This window comes from Callorhinus ursinus, unplaced genomic scaffold (genome assembly GCF_003265705.2).
Source record: "Callorhinus ursinus isolate GAN/ISIS: 27379988/994484 unplaced genomic scaffold, GSC_fseal_2.0 scaffold12, whole genome shotgun sequence".
NCBI classification, from domain to species: Eukaryota; Metazoa; Chordata; class Mammalia; order Carnivora; family Otariidae; genus Callorhinus; species Callorhinus ursinus.
Genome location: NW_027397074.1, coordinates 63763930 through 63781901, shown reverse-complemented (window position 1 = coordinate 63781901; position 17972 = coordinate 63763930). Strand labels below are relative to the sequence as shown.

Genomic DNA, 17972 nt, shown 5'->3' with positions numbered 1-17972 from the left:
TACACAAAGAAATTACAAATATACATCTACTCCAAATTCTATTATGGCCTATGGATATATTTTCAAATAAAGCTTGAAAATGAAATACCTTATATTTTGTGCAGTGGCTTTCAAACTCCCAAGTCATCTTGATAGAGAGTGGGGGAAATTTTTGGTGGAAAAGCTTAGGGAAGAAGAGATGTTCTGAATAAAGGAAGTTTGATTTATCTTAAAATGACTGCCATGAAATTGCTTCTGGTTTGAAGAAAGACTAATTCCTGGAACAATTTTGTATCTGTTAGAATGCTGGCCTTCCAGACTAGCTTCCTTTCCTTCCTTAACACTTCTTGATGGAGTTTAGGGACTTTCACTACCTTTGACAATTAAAATAAGCTGTGTACCAGAAGCAAAAATTTTTGAGACTAGAACAGGAACCCAATGAACTCTAGTCATAACACATAAATCAACTTAGGAAGAACTGACATCTTAAAAATTTTGAGTCTCCTGATCCATGAACGCATTGTATCTCTCTATTTATTTAGGTATTCTTTAATTTCCCTGAGCAGTGTTATAGAGTTTTCAATGTACAGTCTTGTTCATCTTTAAGCACATTTATCCCTAAGTGTTTCATATTTTTAATATTACTATATTTCATTTTTTGATGCTATTGTAAGTGGTCTTGTTTTTTAGCTTCAATTCTGAATTGAATTTCTGAATTGCCAGGATTTAGAAATGCCATTTATTTTTATAAATTGATTTTGTACCTGCACCCTCACTAAGCTAACTTATTATTTCTAGTTGGGTTTTTTTTTTTATATAGATTTCATAAGATTTTGTACATAATATCTTCTGTGAATAAACTCAGTGATATTTCATCCTTTCCAATCCGGATACTTTTATTTCTCATTTTATCTTAAGGTATCCTTGTCTTTTTTCTGGGGAGCCTCGGTGGTGCAGTCAGTTAAGTGTCCGACTCTTGGTTTAGGTTCAAGCTGTGATCTCAAGGTTGTGGGATAGAGCCCCATGTTGGGCTCCACAACCGGTGTGGGGTCTGCTTGGGTTTCTCTCTCCCTATTCCTCTGCCCCGCCCCCCTGCGATCTTTCTCTCTCAAATAAATAAATCGTTTTAAAAAAGGATGTCCTTGTCTTTTTTCTTCTTTTAGTAGCAAAGCATTTTTTTTTACCATTAATTATGAATGTTGGCTGTAGAATTTTCAGAGCCTCTTTATCAGATTGAGGAAACTTCTAATGCTAGTTTGCTGAGTTTTTGTTTGTTTGTGTTTTAATCAGGAATGGATGTCAGAATTTGCCAAATACTCTTGCTACATCTTTGGAGGTGATCTTACGATTTTCTTTTTTAGTCTGTTAATATGCTAAATTACATTGAATTAAACAAACTTTGAACATGATATTTTGTATTTTTATTTATTATTAGATTTTATTCACTAATATTTTGTTAAGAATTTTTGCACCAATGTTCAGGAGGGGCATTGTCTATAACTCTCTTACTTTGTTGTTGTTGTTGTATTAGGGTAATTTTGCTTCAGAGAATGAGTTAGGAAGCATTTTCTTCTCTTATCTGCAAGAGTTGTAGAATTTAAATCCTTTTAAACTTACTGAGATTTGTTTATGAAAGAAATTGTTTATCTTGATAAATATTCTGCCTTAAAAATGATATGTATTCTGCTGTTGTTAGGCAGAGTCTTCTAAATTGACACTTCTAAAGTGTCAATTGGGTCAACTTGGTTGCTACTTTTTCTCGTAGTCTATATTCTTACTGATTCTTTTCCTACTTGTTCTATCAGTTATATATTGAGAGAGGAATGTTGAAATCTTAGCCGATAATTGTGGATTTGTCAATTCTCCTTGCATTTTTATCAGGTTTTGCTTTATGTTTATCAAAGTCCTATTTTTTGGTTGGTGTGCCAGTGTTTAAAATTGCTATGCACTCTATGCCTTTATCGCTATATAATGCTTTTTATCAATGTTGATATTCTTCACTCTGAAATATATTGATATTAATATAAGTATTATAACTTTTTAAATTAGTTTTAGCATGGGTTATCTTTCTCCAGCCTTTTATTTTTAACCTACTGTGTCTTTATATAAAGTGAGTTTCTTGTAAGAAATATAATTGAAGCTTGTTTTCTTATGTTTTAATCAAATATGACAGATTCTGTCTTTTAATTTAGGTGTTTGGGCCATTTATATTTAAAGTGATTATTGGTATAATTGCATTTAAATCTACCATTTTGATTTTTTTTCTATATTATTTTTTCTGTGCTTTGTTTTCCCCTTATCCTGCCCTCCTTTGGATTAATTGACTACTTTTTTTTTAATACTTTTTACTATTTAATTTTATTTCATTTCTTGACTTACTGTAATTTTTGCAGTTGCTTGAAGATTTATAGTATACATCTTTAACTTACCGCAATTTACTTTAAGTAATATAATTGTATAATTATATAATTACAATATTAGTCTATACCTATAACCCCCCCTTACCACTTTGTGTTGTCATATATTTTATTTCTATATGTATCATAAACTCAAAAATGCATTGCTACTATTTTTTATCTAAATAGTCAAATATCTTTTGAAAATATCAAAAATTGTTTTATATTTCCCCACATTCTTCATTACTTTTATATAGGCTTGTTATTTCAATTTCTACCAGATATAATTTTTATTCTTTAGCTTTTGTAAGTTGAAAAAGTATATTTTTGCTTTCATTTTTGAAGAATATTTTCACTTGGAATGGAATTTTAGATTGACAGTATTTCCCTCTCAGGAATTTAAAGTTGTGTCACAGTCTTCTGGTTTATATTCTTTTTGATGAGAAATGTACTTTAATTTGTAACTCTGTTCCTCTATATGTAATGTGTATTTTTTTTTTCTTCTGGCTGCTTTTAAGATTTTTCTTTATTACTGATTTTGTGCAATCTAATTGTGAGGTACGTTGATGTAATTTTGTTTGTTTCTAGTGTTCAGGATTCATTAGGCTTCAAAGTATATATAGAGTTTTTTTAAAAATCAAATCAATCTAGAAAACCTTCATCCACTATTCCTTAAAATATTCTCTCTACTCTTTTTATTTCAGGGACTATAACTATAAACATATTTGGTCACTTGAAATTATCCCAAAGTACACTGAATCTGTTTTTGCTTTTTGTTTTTTCCATCATTTTCTCTGTGTGTATCATCTTGGATAGTTTCTATTGCTACATCTTTTGGTTCACCAATTCTTTCTTCTGCATCGCCTAATCTTCTGTTAATTCCATCAAGTATATTTTCCATCACAAACTTTGTAATTTTCAACCCTAGAAATTTGATTTGGGTCTTTTATATTTTTCCTGTCATTATTGAGCATACTCATATTTTTCTCTACCTTCTTGAACATACATAATATAGTTTTAATAACTTTTGATGTTCTTGTCTACTAATTCTATCATATATGTCATTTCTGCTTCGATGCCTATTGCTTGATTTTTCTCTTTTAAGAGTCAGATTTTTCCTGCCTGGTAATTTTTTTTTCAATTGAAAAAAAGGCATTGCTTATTTTGCTTTGTTTAATACCAGATATTATTATTTATTTTTATTTTTTTCCTATATACTTGAATGTTATTCTGGGGCACAGTTGCATTATTTGGAAACAGTTTGATCCTTTTAAGGTTTGCTCTTAAGATTTATTGGGTGAGACCAGAAAACCCTTTAGTCTACAGCTACATTTGCCTCAGTACTAAGGCAATAATACCCTTTTGAGTATTGTACTTGATGCTCCACTGATTTTAAGGATTTCCATTCTAGCTGGTGGGAACATGAATTATTCCCAGCCTTGTGTTAGTTTTTGGAATCGTTTCCATGTAACAATTTTAATTAGTTCTTCTGCACCCTCAGGTAGTTTCCTAAGAGACTTGTGTTGATCAGTAGTCAGCAGAATAGCAGACAGGATTCCTGGAGATCTCTCTGCACATGTCTGTGCATGTTTCTCCTTTCTGATACTCTGCCTGAAAACTATAACCACCGGTCCTCTTCAGACTCCCAGCTCCATCTATTCAACATGTGATCACCAGTATCTGCCTGGATTCCCCCTTTTTTTGAACTGCTGCCTAGAAACTCTCCCCTTGTTCTAAGTTGGAATAATCATAGGACTCTCTTTCAGAACTCACTGTCCTATGTCACCTGATGTCCAATGTCTGAAAACTGCTGTTTCGTATAATTTTTCCTATTTTAGTTGTTTTAGCAGAGGGTAAATCCTGTCTCTCAGGCTGCATTTTGCCAAAAGTGGAAGTATCTAGAAGAGTCAGATTTAATTATAATCCTTTTTGTTTTTTTCCTAGTAAGGTTGGAATCAGAACAAGTTGAGTTAATGGTTCTGAAGTCTCCAATTTTAATCACTGGTGTATAATGCAGCTCTTAAATAAAAGAGTAAATACTAGATGAGGAGCTTCTTTGGTGGTATTCAGAAGTAGAGAGGGTTACTTCATGAATGCAATTTTGAATTTGTTGAGTTTGAGATTTATTCACTACTTATGAGAGACTCAAGAAGAAATAACTAAAGGGCACTTAAATAATACAAATGTGAAATGGAGGACAATGGTCAGACCTGCATTCTAGTTTAACATATAAGATGAAGTGAGTCTAGAACATAGAAAAAATGTGTAAGAACACCCTTTCTGTTTTTTCTTCAACTTCAATACTATGATAGCTACCTAATATTAATGTCTTAAATTGTTTATGTATTTTTAATTTTTTTAATTCAAAACGGAAGATTTTATGGCTGTAGTTGAAAGTATGCTGGGACAAATGTAACTCATATTTTTTGTTGTTGTTTATATGTAAAAATAATAAAGGGGTAAACAAATTTAAAATCTTGGGTTAATTGTTCAGAGAACAATTCAGCCCCAAAGTAAGTTCAACCTGAGAGGATAGGTCTCTAATAGAGGTTGTGGTCTGACAAGAATATTTTATCTTCACAGCCACAGAGCTTTATGGGTAGATCATCTAACAAATGTCAAATGAATAATAAATAATGACAGGTTATTCCTCAGGGTCTGGGAAAAGTTATTCTTGACTACAGTCCTTGATATTGTTTTCCATAAACTTTTAATCTCCATCTCAGCTGTGAAAGTAATTGCTTCTGGTCAGAGCTGGGGGTCCACTGGGATCAAGCAGTCCTCTCCTCAGGGAATCCAGTAGGTTCCTCTTACATGCCCTCATCCTCCTCCATACAGAACCTACTCATGGGGCCTCCTTAGAATTTAAATAGGGCCAGAATTCATCATCAGAACTGGAATTTGAATTCTTTTATTGCATCTGTAGTCAGGACTGTATGTGTGATTTAATGTGCTAGAGATTTTATACTTTGAGTTAAAAGTAGTTTTATAGTTAATATATTACTGAAGGCTACTGTTACTTGTATTTACTTCCCCATTTTTTTTTTTTTATAAATCCAGAATTCTAAAGGTTATAAAGAACCTCAGTCTTCCCATGGAGACAGAAGTCCCACTGGCCACTATGTACATTCCATTTCCTATATCTATCTTCTTTATCTTCATATATTCATTTGACTAAAGAATATAAACAAAGAAACACAACTATATACAATTCTCTAAAGCACTTTGGAACATTTCTAGTAGCTTGCTTTTTAAAATCTGTCATTAGCCAAGTAGTTTACAAAATATAAAGCAAGTTTCCAAGAAAGAGCATTTTTAACTAGTAATCCTTGATGGGTTTTCCTGGGAAAACCTATGTGGAAAGCAGAGATGATAACTCAACACACAAATACTACTTGCTATAATATTACTATTGCATCTTATTCAATCTCCTCTGAATCTATTCTCCAAACGTTATGCACATTGAATCAGTAGTAAAGTGGCTCAGTATATCCAATAAGAACACTCAAAAAAATTTAAAATAGACTTTAAATTTAGACTTTTTGAATGTCACAACAGAGCCAGACTAAATAGTTTACCCAACTTCAAGACTTACTATATAGATGCAGTAATCAAGACTATGTGGTATTGGGAAAGACATGGATATATATAGTTGACACAGAATGAACAACCATAACTAGTCCCACATAAATATGCCTATTTTTGACAAAGATACAAAAGCAATTTAATGGAGGAAAACTTTCCAGCAAATGGTGCTGGAGAAGTGAACATCCACAGACAAAAACAGAAAACAAAGCAAACAAAACTTTGACCTAAGCTTCATACTTTGTATGAAAATTAGCTCAAGATTGATCACGAACTTAAATGCATAAATGTACAATTCTAAATGTAAAATGCATAAAATTATAAAACGTTTAGAAAAAAACATGGAAGATAATCTTCACGGATCTTAGCAAAGCGTTCTTAGACTTAACACCAAAAGTATAATCCATGAAAGCAAAAATTGATAAATGGACATCAAAATTTAAAATTTAAATTTGCTCAACAAATACCCCATTAGGAGAATGAAAAAACAAGCCACAAAATGAGAGAAAATATTTGCAAACCACAGAAAATAATACTGATAATGGATAAAGAACTCTTAAAACTCAGTAAACAATCCAATTAGGAAATGGGCAAAAGATATGAAGATACACTTCCTAAAGGAGCATATACAGATGTTAAATAAGCACATGAAAAGATGTTCAACATCATTATCCATTAGGTAAATGCAAATTAAAACCACAATGAGATATTACTACACCCGTGTCAGAATGGCTAAAATAAAGAATAATGACAGCACCAAATGCTGGCGAGAATGTGGAGAAACTCAATCACTCAGACATTGTGTGGGAATACAAGTAGTACAGCCAGTCTGGAAAACAAATTGGCAGCTTCTTAGCAAAAAAATTGGACATGAAACTGCCCTATGACCCAGCAATTGCAATCCTGGACATTTATTCCGGAGAAATGAAAATGTATGTTCATACAAAAACCTACATACAAGTGTTTGTAGCAGCTTACTAGTGAAAGTCAAAACTTGGAAATGACCTAGTTGTCCCTCAAAGTGTGAATGGTTAAGCAAACTGTGACACATCCATACCGCAGAATATCACTCAGCATTAAAAAGGAACAAACTTTGCTTTGCCCTAAGTTAGGTCCTTGTAAGGTCCACTGAAATTCCTAAAGCGTCTTTGGCCACACAAGTTGGCAAGGCGTGCCTTGAGCGCCTCTTCAGTGTTGGTGATGTTGCGCTTAGTGAGGTGGTAAGAGTTTTGTGGGAGTAGCTATAAATATTTATTACTGACATCGTTCTGAGTCCTACTCAAACAGTAACTTATGGAGGTTGGGTTGGAAGGTGCTGTTGACAGATTGGCTGTTAGAAGTACAGACATCACTTTTCAGCTACACCTGAACTTTGGTGAACTGAAGAGATGGATGCAACACTGTGCATGTTCAGAAGCAGTATTGAGCCTCATTTTTTTCTTTTTCTTTTTATTCTTCACAATCCATCTGTTTTTCATTCTTACCATCTGAATGGCTATAATGCACTCAGAATGTCTGTGTGAATTGAAAGATGCATCACACCATAGTTTCATGTTTTCAAAGAATTTTCACATTGTTCATTCTTAGTAGAGTCTGGTTAAGTGCCTCCTAAGAGGCAAAGCAACAATATCTGAACTATCAAAGCAATCTTTAGCGTATCTTCTAACTCTTCTCCATGAAAAAATGGCAGCTTGTGAATTAAACTTTCCAAAATTTTCTTGACATTTTCTAATCTCCTTTTTTAAATCCCTTAGGAAAAAATATGACAAATGCTGATTTAATAGTGCCCTCTGTCTCCCAAGTTTTGTTCTTAATTCCTATCAGCATCTATACAAACATTCTAGGAAGAGTTGGAAAATCAGCTATGTCCCCCCCACCCACACCACTGCCACTCCCATTTAGAGGGAGATTCCTGTTAGAATTAGTTGGGGGCTCATTCAACCTGTTGTACAAAGTATTATTTTAAAGTGAGACCTTGTGATGGGTTCTAGGAATTCTTTGTGAAAATGTATCATTGTAATAAATATTTCTGTCACTCTTGGGGGAAAAAATCAGAATTTTCTTCCGGAAAAGATCATTTAGTCCACATTTTCACTTTTTGGATAAATGTGGGTGCTCAAAGATCTTTGATATGAAAAGCTCATTGATCAGTTGATTTTAAAGAAGGTATGACCAAGTTGTTTTCAATGAATGAGTGGCAAATGAAAGCCTGGAGTGGGGAGATAAAAGAATATAATAGAACCATGTTTATCCAATATTATTTAAATATTATCAAGGGGCGCCTGGGTGGCTCAGTAGGTTAAGCATTCAACTCTTGATTTCAGCTCAAGTCATGATCTCAGGGAGTCTGCTTGAAGATTCTCTCCCTCTGCCCCTCCCCCTGCTCACATGTAGGCATGCTCGCTCTCTCTCTCTCTAAAATAAATAAATCTTTAAATAAATAAATACTATCAAGATGCCTTTGGATTTAGATTATTTGCCAGAGTACTATTGTCTAATTTAAGATTAGGAAAGTAAAGTGTGTGTGTGTGTGTGTGTGTGTGTGTGTGTGTGTGTGTGTTTATGTGTGTATATGACTTAAGAGCCTGGTTCGGGAGTAAGAAATACCAGGGCTCAAGGCACCTGTGGCACAGTTGGTTAAGCCTCTGCCTTCAGCTCAGGTCATGATCCCAGGGTCCTGGGATCCAGCCCAAGGTCGAGCTCCTTGCTCAGCGGGAGCCTGCTTCCCCCTCTCTCGCTGCCCTCCCTCCCCCGCTCGTGCTCTCTCTCTTCTTTCTCTCTCAAATAAATAAATAAATAATCTTTAAGAAAGAAAGGAAGGAAGGGAGGGAGGGAGGGAGGGAGGGAGGGAGGAAGGAAGGAAGGAAGGAAGGAAGGAAGGAAGGAAGGAAGGAAGGAAGGAAGGAAGGAAGAAAAAGAAATACCAGGGCTCAAATACTGCCATTCCCAGTTGCATTACTTTGGCCTGATTATTTAACTCGCTAACCCTCAGTTTCTCTGTAAAATGTCATAATAGTAGTTAACTATTGAGATTGCAAAACATAACGCATGTATTTATTTTTCAGGAAGCATTTTAAAATAGTCCTTACTATTTTATTATTGCTTATAAAATACATTTTTCCCTATATGGATCACTGTTTTTATACAAGAGTAGGATTAGAAAATCAACTCCTTTTTTGAATCCTCTTGATAGTTTCTTTTAATCTGTTTATTTTTAAACTTTTACCCTGGACTTCCTTCCAAGAAAGATTGCAATTAGATTATAGATATTACAATCTAAGACAATTTTTTAAAAATAGAGGAAGAAAGAGCATACATAGGGAAAATAAATACAGGAAAATCGGTTGAAGCTAAATGCATTACAGTACATTTAAGATACATTTCATATAGTCAGGTGTCTGTTTACCTTCCTGATAAAGAAGATCCTACCCTTATATAATAGTGAAGCTCCTGAGCTGTTTCTTAGAATGCTCTATAATAAAATCCCATAAAAATAATCACAAGACATCACTCAGGAAAAGCAAATCTTGTTATGGGTGAGAAGTAGGGGTGAGTTGAGGTGGGGTGAGGGCAGAGTGGAGGAGAAATGCCACACTTTTAGTTCAGGTGTTTGGTATCCTACTGGCTTGACTCTGAATATTTTATCTAAAGAATGACGGCCATAGTCTTCGAAATATATTCCATATATATCAATTGTTTTTATCTATTTTTAATTATGAAATACTTCAAATATATAGAAAAGCACAGAAAATATCAGTAACAATAGCAGTATACCCACTATCCCATGAACCCACCATGCAAATTTTTAAAATTAGTAACAATTTATAATATTCATTCCATATATTTTTTCCAAAAGAAATAAGTGATCCAAATAATATCTAAAGCCCCCTAAAACTCATTACTGCCACCAGAGGTAATCACTAACCTCATTCCCATCTAATCCATGATATCATACATTTTCTATATTTGTGTGTATGTAAAATCAATTTATAGTACTGTGTTTGGAGTGTTTTTTAAGTTTTATATAATTTTTATCATTCTATGGGTACATTTTTACAATATATTTTTCTTAGGAACTGTAATACTATGTGTAGATCTAGTTTATTCATTTTAATTTCTGTATAGCATTAGATTTTATTTTAAAACACATTTTTATCAACTCCTCTAATAATGGACAATATTTTTTTCCTAGTAATAGTCTTGCACATGGCTCATTGTGCACATATATGAATTTCTCTAGAGAAGATCAATGCAATTGAAATTGCTCAGTTCCAGAGTATGGACATCTCCAATTTTACTAGGTATTGCCTAGTTGTCTTTCAGTAGTGATTGTATTCATTTATACTCCAAGTATGACAGCAATATACAGGAGTTCTCATTTGCCCACATTCTTTTCAACATTTGTTGTTAAACATTTCAATTCTTGCCATTCTCATAGGAAATTTATCTTGATATTGCTTTAACATTTTTCTAATATTTTCTGAGGTTGAGCATTTTTCCATATATTTATTAGCCAGCCCTTGGAATTTCATGTTCTTTGAATTGTCTATAAATTGGGTTTCCCTAACCTTCTGTTATTTCTTTTTATTGGTTTATAGTAATTCTTTACTTTAGATAACAGTCCTCATGCTGGTTGGCAGGTTGTTGTGGCTACTGCGGTGGTTGTTCTTGTTGTTGTTTTTCATGATGGATTACTGTTGAACCAAATTGTTCATTTTAACATAGTAAAACTTATGTGTTGTTTCCTTTAGGATTTTGTGTTTTTTGTCTTTTTTGCCCTTTATGAATATACTCTATACACTCATTTAAGAAACACGTCCCTGTCCCCCAATATCATAAAGCTATTTTCTTATGTTTTGCAGCAATGTTCATATAAAAATTAGTTTATAAGTTTTCTCTCTTTGTCTTTGCCCAACTTTATTTTCATATCAAGGTTACAATATTCTTATCATGTAAGTTAAGTTATCTTTCCCACTTTTTCAATTCCCTGGAGTTATTTATATCAGGTATAGATTATCTTTCTTCTGAGACTCGAGAAAAATTGGCTATATAAATACCTAGAATTTTCCCACAAAATTTTGCTGTGAAAGTTCTCATATAGCCAAGTTGAAGGAATTTTGGTGAAGGTCCTTCTACCTACTACCTAGATTCTACCACTAACATTTTACTCTACTTGCTTTATCACATATCTGTCCGTCTCTCCATCCCTCTACCCAACTAGATTTTTGGTTAGTAAATAGATGTGATTCTGCTTTGATGTTATAAATCAATTCAGATTTTAAAAATTTTGTTATGAATGACTTTCCCCTTAGTTTTCAATATTATTGGAATAAAATTTTCAATATGATCTTGTTATTTTGTCTACTATATTTGTAACTGTGTCCATCTCCCCATTATTTTTTTCACAAATTGATCACAAACTATTTCATAAAACATCTCAATAAAGTACAACAAATAGATTTTAGACAATGCTTCATGACCCCAATGTAATAAAATTAGTAGCTAATAACCAAAAGATAGTTCAAAATAACCCCGTATGTTTAGACGTCTTAAAAACATCTCTAATAAATGGTAATACAATGTGAACCATATTTTATGTTGTTGTGTTTGTTACATATGTTCTAGATATTACTTGCCAATAACATCTCCATGCTGTCAGTATTTATTGCTACCAGCTGATTTGTGGTTAGATTCAATACACATTTTCTTTTGTACTGCATTTGTTCAGATCCTGTTTTATGTGCTTTAATAAGATCCTACAGTCTTATTTTTATAGGTCCCAGGCTGATTTTATGTTACTGATGTTATCATCAGAACAAATACTTTTTCCGTGAGCTACTTTTCCTGTGGAATTCTATACAATGTTCAGCCGATTCACTGTAATCAGTACATGCTTCGCTTCACTTATTTCAACATGGCTAAAAGCTGTGATCTCATCTGTTCTTGCTAGAAGATGGCATGTGTCACTGATTTTCCTTACTCAGATTTCTGTTCCTAGCCAGATTAGTTTTTTCCTGACTCGGAAAAAGCGGTTGCTTGAAGAACATTTGCTGAACACAACGAATGACAATTGTGCACTCACTGTTCCCGGTCCTGGTATCTCCAGGTTTCCCCTCAGATACGTCCCCCTGATGTGCAGAGTCAGTCCCATGAGGACTTCTAGACTAGACCACTGCACTTACACTTCCCTCACTCAGCTAGTCACAAGACACTTATTAGACTCGAAGCTGCCTTGGGGCCCAGCATTAATAAAAAGAGTAGCTCACCCATTTTACGGTACAGCAGGCATGGTTCTGGGGGATTTCCATGTGCTTACTCACATATTTTGGATGCAGAGATTTTATTTCACAGTAGTCATAAAAACATTTTTAACCTTCCTACAGTGAGATGTTATTTGATGTTTGCCTTACCAGTTTGTTAAAGGTGGAAAAATTAATTTAATTCAGATTCAGCGGCAGCAAGATTAGTGATAAACAAGTTTTCAGCATTTTCCTCTTGCCCTTATGGTTAAGATTAAGATTGCCACTACAGATTAGATTAACATAATTTCAATTATTATTTGCATAGCCTATGGAAAAATATGCAAAGGCAGCCAAACATAATTTATTATTTGGCCTTTAATATACTTAAAGTCTTGCCAGTGACTGTAGAAGGTTATAAATGACCCTCGCAGAATTTTTTTTTCATTATTTTTTTCCTTCTTCATTCATTTGGTGTTATTTACTAAAGCTACACTCAGTGCCTTTGCATGCTTATCTAATGGTTTTTGTTCGTGTTCAGATAGATAAGGGAAAGTACATATACAGTCCCCAGGCCCTCTATGGGATCTGACCTCGGGTTTTCCTGGGTGCTGAGCCACTTCCTAATGTTGGTGACTGCATGCTTGCACTTCCTTTGTTAGCTGCATGATGTATCTGTGGGTTGCAGAGCCAAGGGATTCAGGATTTTAATTCCCTTTTGAGTCAAATTCTTTAGGCTTGCTCTTAGTCTTCTCGATTCTGGGCAAAAACTCCTTCTAATCACTGTGGAGGTAAGTGTTTGCCCTGAGCCAGGCTCTGCCCCACTTCTCATTCCTTACAACATAGGGGAGAGGACAGGGGCACTTCTGCCGAACCTCCTGAGGGAAGGAAGGAAAACGAACAAACAAAACATGCAGCCCTTTCATGTGCATTCACGTCTCTTCTTCTGGGAGATTCTGATTTGCTACACACTGGCTCAATGGGGAGAACTAGTTTACTCGTTGGTCTTTGAATGTCTTTCCTTCTCCCTACAGTATTTATCAGGGTTTCTCAACAACGTAACTACTGACACTGTAGTCCAGGTCAGTCTTTTATGTGAGGAGCTGTCCCGGGCACCGTAGGATGTGTAGCGGCCTTCTTGGCCTCTACCTTCCAGATGCCAGGAGCAAACGTCCTCCATTTGTGACGACCATAGTTATCTCTGGACTATGTCAAATATCTCCTGGGGGGCAGAATTACCCCAGTTAAGGACCACTAATATATATTACATTTAGCTGTAATTATAGATACTATTAATCTAACTTACAGAAGATAAATAATTACAGAAAACAAGGATGGCTATTGTAACAAAATACATTTTAAAATTTTACATTTAAAAAAGCAAGTACAATATGTTTTTTAAGTTGATCAGATTGACAAAAATATTAAATAATTCAGTAGATGGGAATAATGTTGAAATGACCAAGAGCACTGCATTGGAGCCCACCAGGACTTAACAACTAGCGGTCAGGCATCTATACTATAGTGACTGAGAAGCACTCCCCCTGCTTTCCTTCAGCAGTACTAGAATGGGTCCTCTGCTCTAGAAATTGGGCAGAGGACTGGGGTTGCAGGAATGACAAATGAAACAAAGCAGTCCTTGTCTTCAAACATTGTTTGACAAATATCGTTTTTCTGAAGATATAATCCTAATAAATTCAAGGAATCTAGATAGTATGAAGTTGAATGAAAGTTTAATTCTAAATTTTGTCATTTTCTCAATTTTTGCCAAACTACCTTTGCCAGTGTCAATAAAATAAAATTTTACTAATTTTTGTCACTGAAAGAAAGATCATTGTGAATTGCCAAAAACTGTTTAATAAATCTTTTTTGTATTTTCTATTGTTATTCAAATTAAATTAACTAAAACTTTGCCATAATAATTTTAGGAATCTGGGCGCCTGGGTGGCTCAGTTGGTTAAGCGACTGCCTTCGGCTCAGGTCATGATCCTGGAGTCCCGGGATCGAGTCCCACATCGGGCTCCCTGCTCAGCAGGGAGTCTGCTTCTCCCTCTGACCCTCTTCCCTCTTGTGCTCTCTCTCTCTCATTCTCTCTCTCTCAAATAAACAAATAAAATCTTTAAAAAAAATAATTTTAGGAATCTGTTTTCATGACTAGGTAAACATGACTTTAAATTGGCTTGTCATTTGTTTATGTTCATACGTTCTTCTTCAGAATATATATTTCCCTTAACAATATATATTCAAAATATGACATGATAACATATTTCATTAGTTTATAATGAGTGCAGAAAATATCTCTCTGTAAGACTAGTCCGTGAAATATTTGCCTTTCCCTCACTGACATACATTGAGATCTTTTGCAATGTTTTGTTATTACAATTGGGTGATGGGCATTAAGTAGGGCCCATGATGTGATGAGCACTGGGTGTTATACCAACTGATAAATTATTGAACACTACATCTGAAACTAATGATGTACTATATGTTGGCTAATTGAATTTAAATAAAAACTTAAAAAAAAAATAAAATCCTCACCTCAGCTTTCAAAAAAAAGGCTTAAACAAAACAAACAAAAGATACTGCAATGAAAAGCCTTCTTCATGTCCCCTTGTGCGCTTAATTGCCTGTTCATATATTTTCCCATTTATTTTTCTATTGAGTTGTTTGGCTTCTATTTATTAAACTGTTGAATTTCTTTATACATTCTTGCTTGTAATCCTTTGACGCTTAGAGTTGCATATATCTTATCCTGGTGAATGACCGTCTTTTGCCTTTGTTTATTTTGTTTTTTTAATCGAGTTGGAAGATTTTAGATTTAAACCCTCATTAAATTAGCTTTTAATCCTCATTTTTACCAAATTAATGTTTTCTTTATGTTTTATTGTATATGTATCTTACGTAAGAAAAGGCTTCTCTACTCCACTTATAAAGTTATTCCCTATAATTTCTTTTAAAATATTTGTTTTGCTTTTAACATTTGTTTTTAATCCATTTAAAATGTATTTTTGTAAATACTGAGGATAAGCATCTATGTTTAAGTTTTCAGTATGAATAAACCTATTGGCCTGGTAATATAAGGTGAGCAGTCTAATATTTTCCCCATCGATTTCTAAGACTGTCTTCACATGCCAAACTCCCTTAGAAGAATAATCCCTGTGTAGGGACTTTAATCTCTTTTATTTACCTGTTGGTCCCAGGTTTTTTTTAAATAAAGTTTTAATACCGTTTTTAAATAAGATTTATTTTTGGAATAATTTTGGATTTACAAGAAAACTGCAAAGACAGTATAATTATTCATGGTGTGCACCCAAGGTCCTCTATTATTGACACCTTAATAAGTATGGTATGTTACAATTAATGAACCAATATTGGTACATTATAATTAACAAAAATACATTCTTTAGTCACATTTCCTAGTTTTACTTAATGTCCTGTTTCTGTTCCAGGATAAGACCACATTAAATTGTCCTATCTCCTTAGGCTCACCTAACAATTTCTCAGACTTTCTTTGTTTTAACGATCTTGACAGTGTTGAAAGGTACTGGTCAGGTAGTTTATAGAATGTCACTTTATTGGGATTTGTCTAATGTTTTTTTCTCATTATTAGACTGGGCCTCTAGGTTTTTTGATCCGCTTGGGTGCCTGCCCTGCTCTCCCCAGAAAGCTTCATTATGTGAGTAATACAACTTTTCATACCCTCTTGGTGCTTGTGTGGCTTATTAGCCTGACATAGGAACTAAATTTGAGGAGGGGAGACAGTCAATCCTGCCTCAGTAGGATGGCCATAACAGTTACATTGTTCATTAAAACAAATTAAGATCTTTGAATTGAGGCCCTAAACTGTGTTCTAGTGAATGTTTACAGAGCAACTAAATATTCTTTTAAACTTCTCACCAGGATATCAATTATGAACGTGTGGTGATAGATTTTGTGTTGCATCTGTCTGACTTTCCCCTGTGGCTCAACATGATACTCTCTCTGAGATCATAGTCATTCTCTTATATTTTAAAAAAAAAAAAAAGCTCTAAGGCTTTGCTTCTAATGTTTTGGTATTTAATATAGCTTTGAATTTATTTTGTGCTGCTATAAGGAAAAGATATAATTTTATTTTCTATATAAATGACCAATTATTCTAATACTGTTTGTTGAATGCCCTTATCTTTCCCCACTGGTTTGAAAGCCTCTGTCATATAAAAACATTTCCCTGTAAGTTTGTGCAATACCACCATAGACTTCAAGAAGGGGAGCCTCTAGCTTAGGGCCCATGCTTCAAAGGGTCTGCTGTGGTCCCCCTCCAGCCACATCCCTTCCTGTGGTGAGAGGAGACAGCAAGGCAAGAGACAGCAAGGCAAGAGCCCATGTCACAGTTTTAAACCTAGCTAGTGATAGATACCCTGGATCCCAGAATTCCATGCCCAAACAACTCTGGGCCCACCTATATGGCCTGCACAGTGTGCTTCCCCCAAGAGAGACCATACCACAATAGGCCTGAGGACTGGCCAAGTGGATGCTGTGTTGGTGGATTCGTGGAAAGAGCTTGGATGTATAGGCTAGGGTCCTGGTGTCCACACATAATGTGCATGAGACCTTTGGGAATGGGAAGAGGACAGGGTTAGGCTGAGATTCAGGAGCTGGAGTCTGAGGTCTGCTTCCCCTGTACCACCACATTCTGAGACAGAACTCCAGGAATCCAAGAATTATAAATTCAAATCTTGCCTTCCAAATATATATACATATAAATGTGTATATGTCAGATTAAAAAGATAAAATATATTTCACTTGTTTGCTAGCTTAGTTAAATGGCACACGGGTTTCCATTTGCACTCTTGCACTAGATCCTACAAATGTTAAGGGGCATCTTGTGTTTGTGTATGTTTCTAGGTTCTTTATCTTGTTCCCCTGGGCTATTTGTCTGTTCCTGTTTCAGTAGCACCCTGCCGTAATTACTATAATAGTTAACCAAAAGGGCAATCGCTGCCGATTTTGTTCAAAATTATCCTAGTCATTTTTGTCCTTTTTTCCTCCGATATAAATTCGGGGGATCAGCATATCAAGCTAAAAAAAAAGTCTCCCTTAAGCTATCACTTTACAAAAAAACTGTTTTATTCTCTTTCTAATTTAGAAGCTCCCTTTCAGCCTAATTTATGAATTTTCTCATATTTTAACTCCCTGCCATTGGTTCTGTCTTAGCCCTCTAAATCAGTCGTTCTAGACCAGAGGTGATTTTTGTCCTCCAGGGGACATTTGATGATGTCTGGAGACATTCTTTGGTTGTCACAACGGAAGTGAGGGGTGCCACTGGCATGCAATGGGTAGAGACCAGGGATGCTGCCAAATGTCCTCAAATGCACAGGACAGCCCCCAGAACAAACTGTCCGACCCAAAATGTCAATAGTGCCAAGTGCCCCAGAACCCTGCTCCGGGTGGCACAGGAACATGTAGACCCATTGATACATACCTACACATCTGTGTACGTTAGATGTGTGTGTACTTGTTTGCACATATGCGAGTATATTGTAATCAGTGCTTAGGTAACTACTTTCTCACCCACTGCCCCTCATCTGAGATTTGCAAAGCAATTTACCAACATTATCTTGTTAATCCTCATCCAATGCTCTAGAAATACGTGACAACATGATTACACTTGTTTTATCAATTCAGAGACACAGATTAAGTGCCTTACCAGTGTTCTTTACAAAAGAAAAATTATTGAAAAACATATTTCATGAAGTCCCCTGCTTCAGCTATTATGTGATAGTTGATAGTTTCA

General features: G+C 34.8%; 1 protein-coding gene across 4 annotated transcripts in view; it reads left to right on the top strand.

Moving 5' to 3' along the window:
- Positions 1 to 17972, top strand: part of SLC13A1 (solute carrier family 13 member 1) — a 114221-nt gene that overhangs the window by 90453 nt on the left and 5796 nt on the right. For 3 of the 4 annotated variants that reach the window (XR_012380311.1, XR_012380310.1, XR_012380309.1), the window contains exon 16: positions 15810 to 15875. The exons of the other annotated variant lie outside the window; for it this stretch is intronic. The gene's annotated coding sequence lies outside the window, so the exon portion shown is untranslated. The remainder of the gene's footprint in view (positions 1 to 15809; positions 15876 to 17972) is intronic. 4 annotated transcript variants of the gene reach the window in all.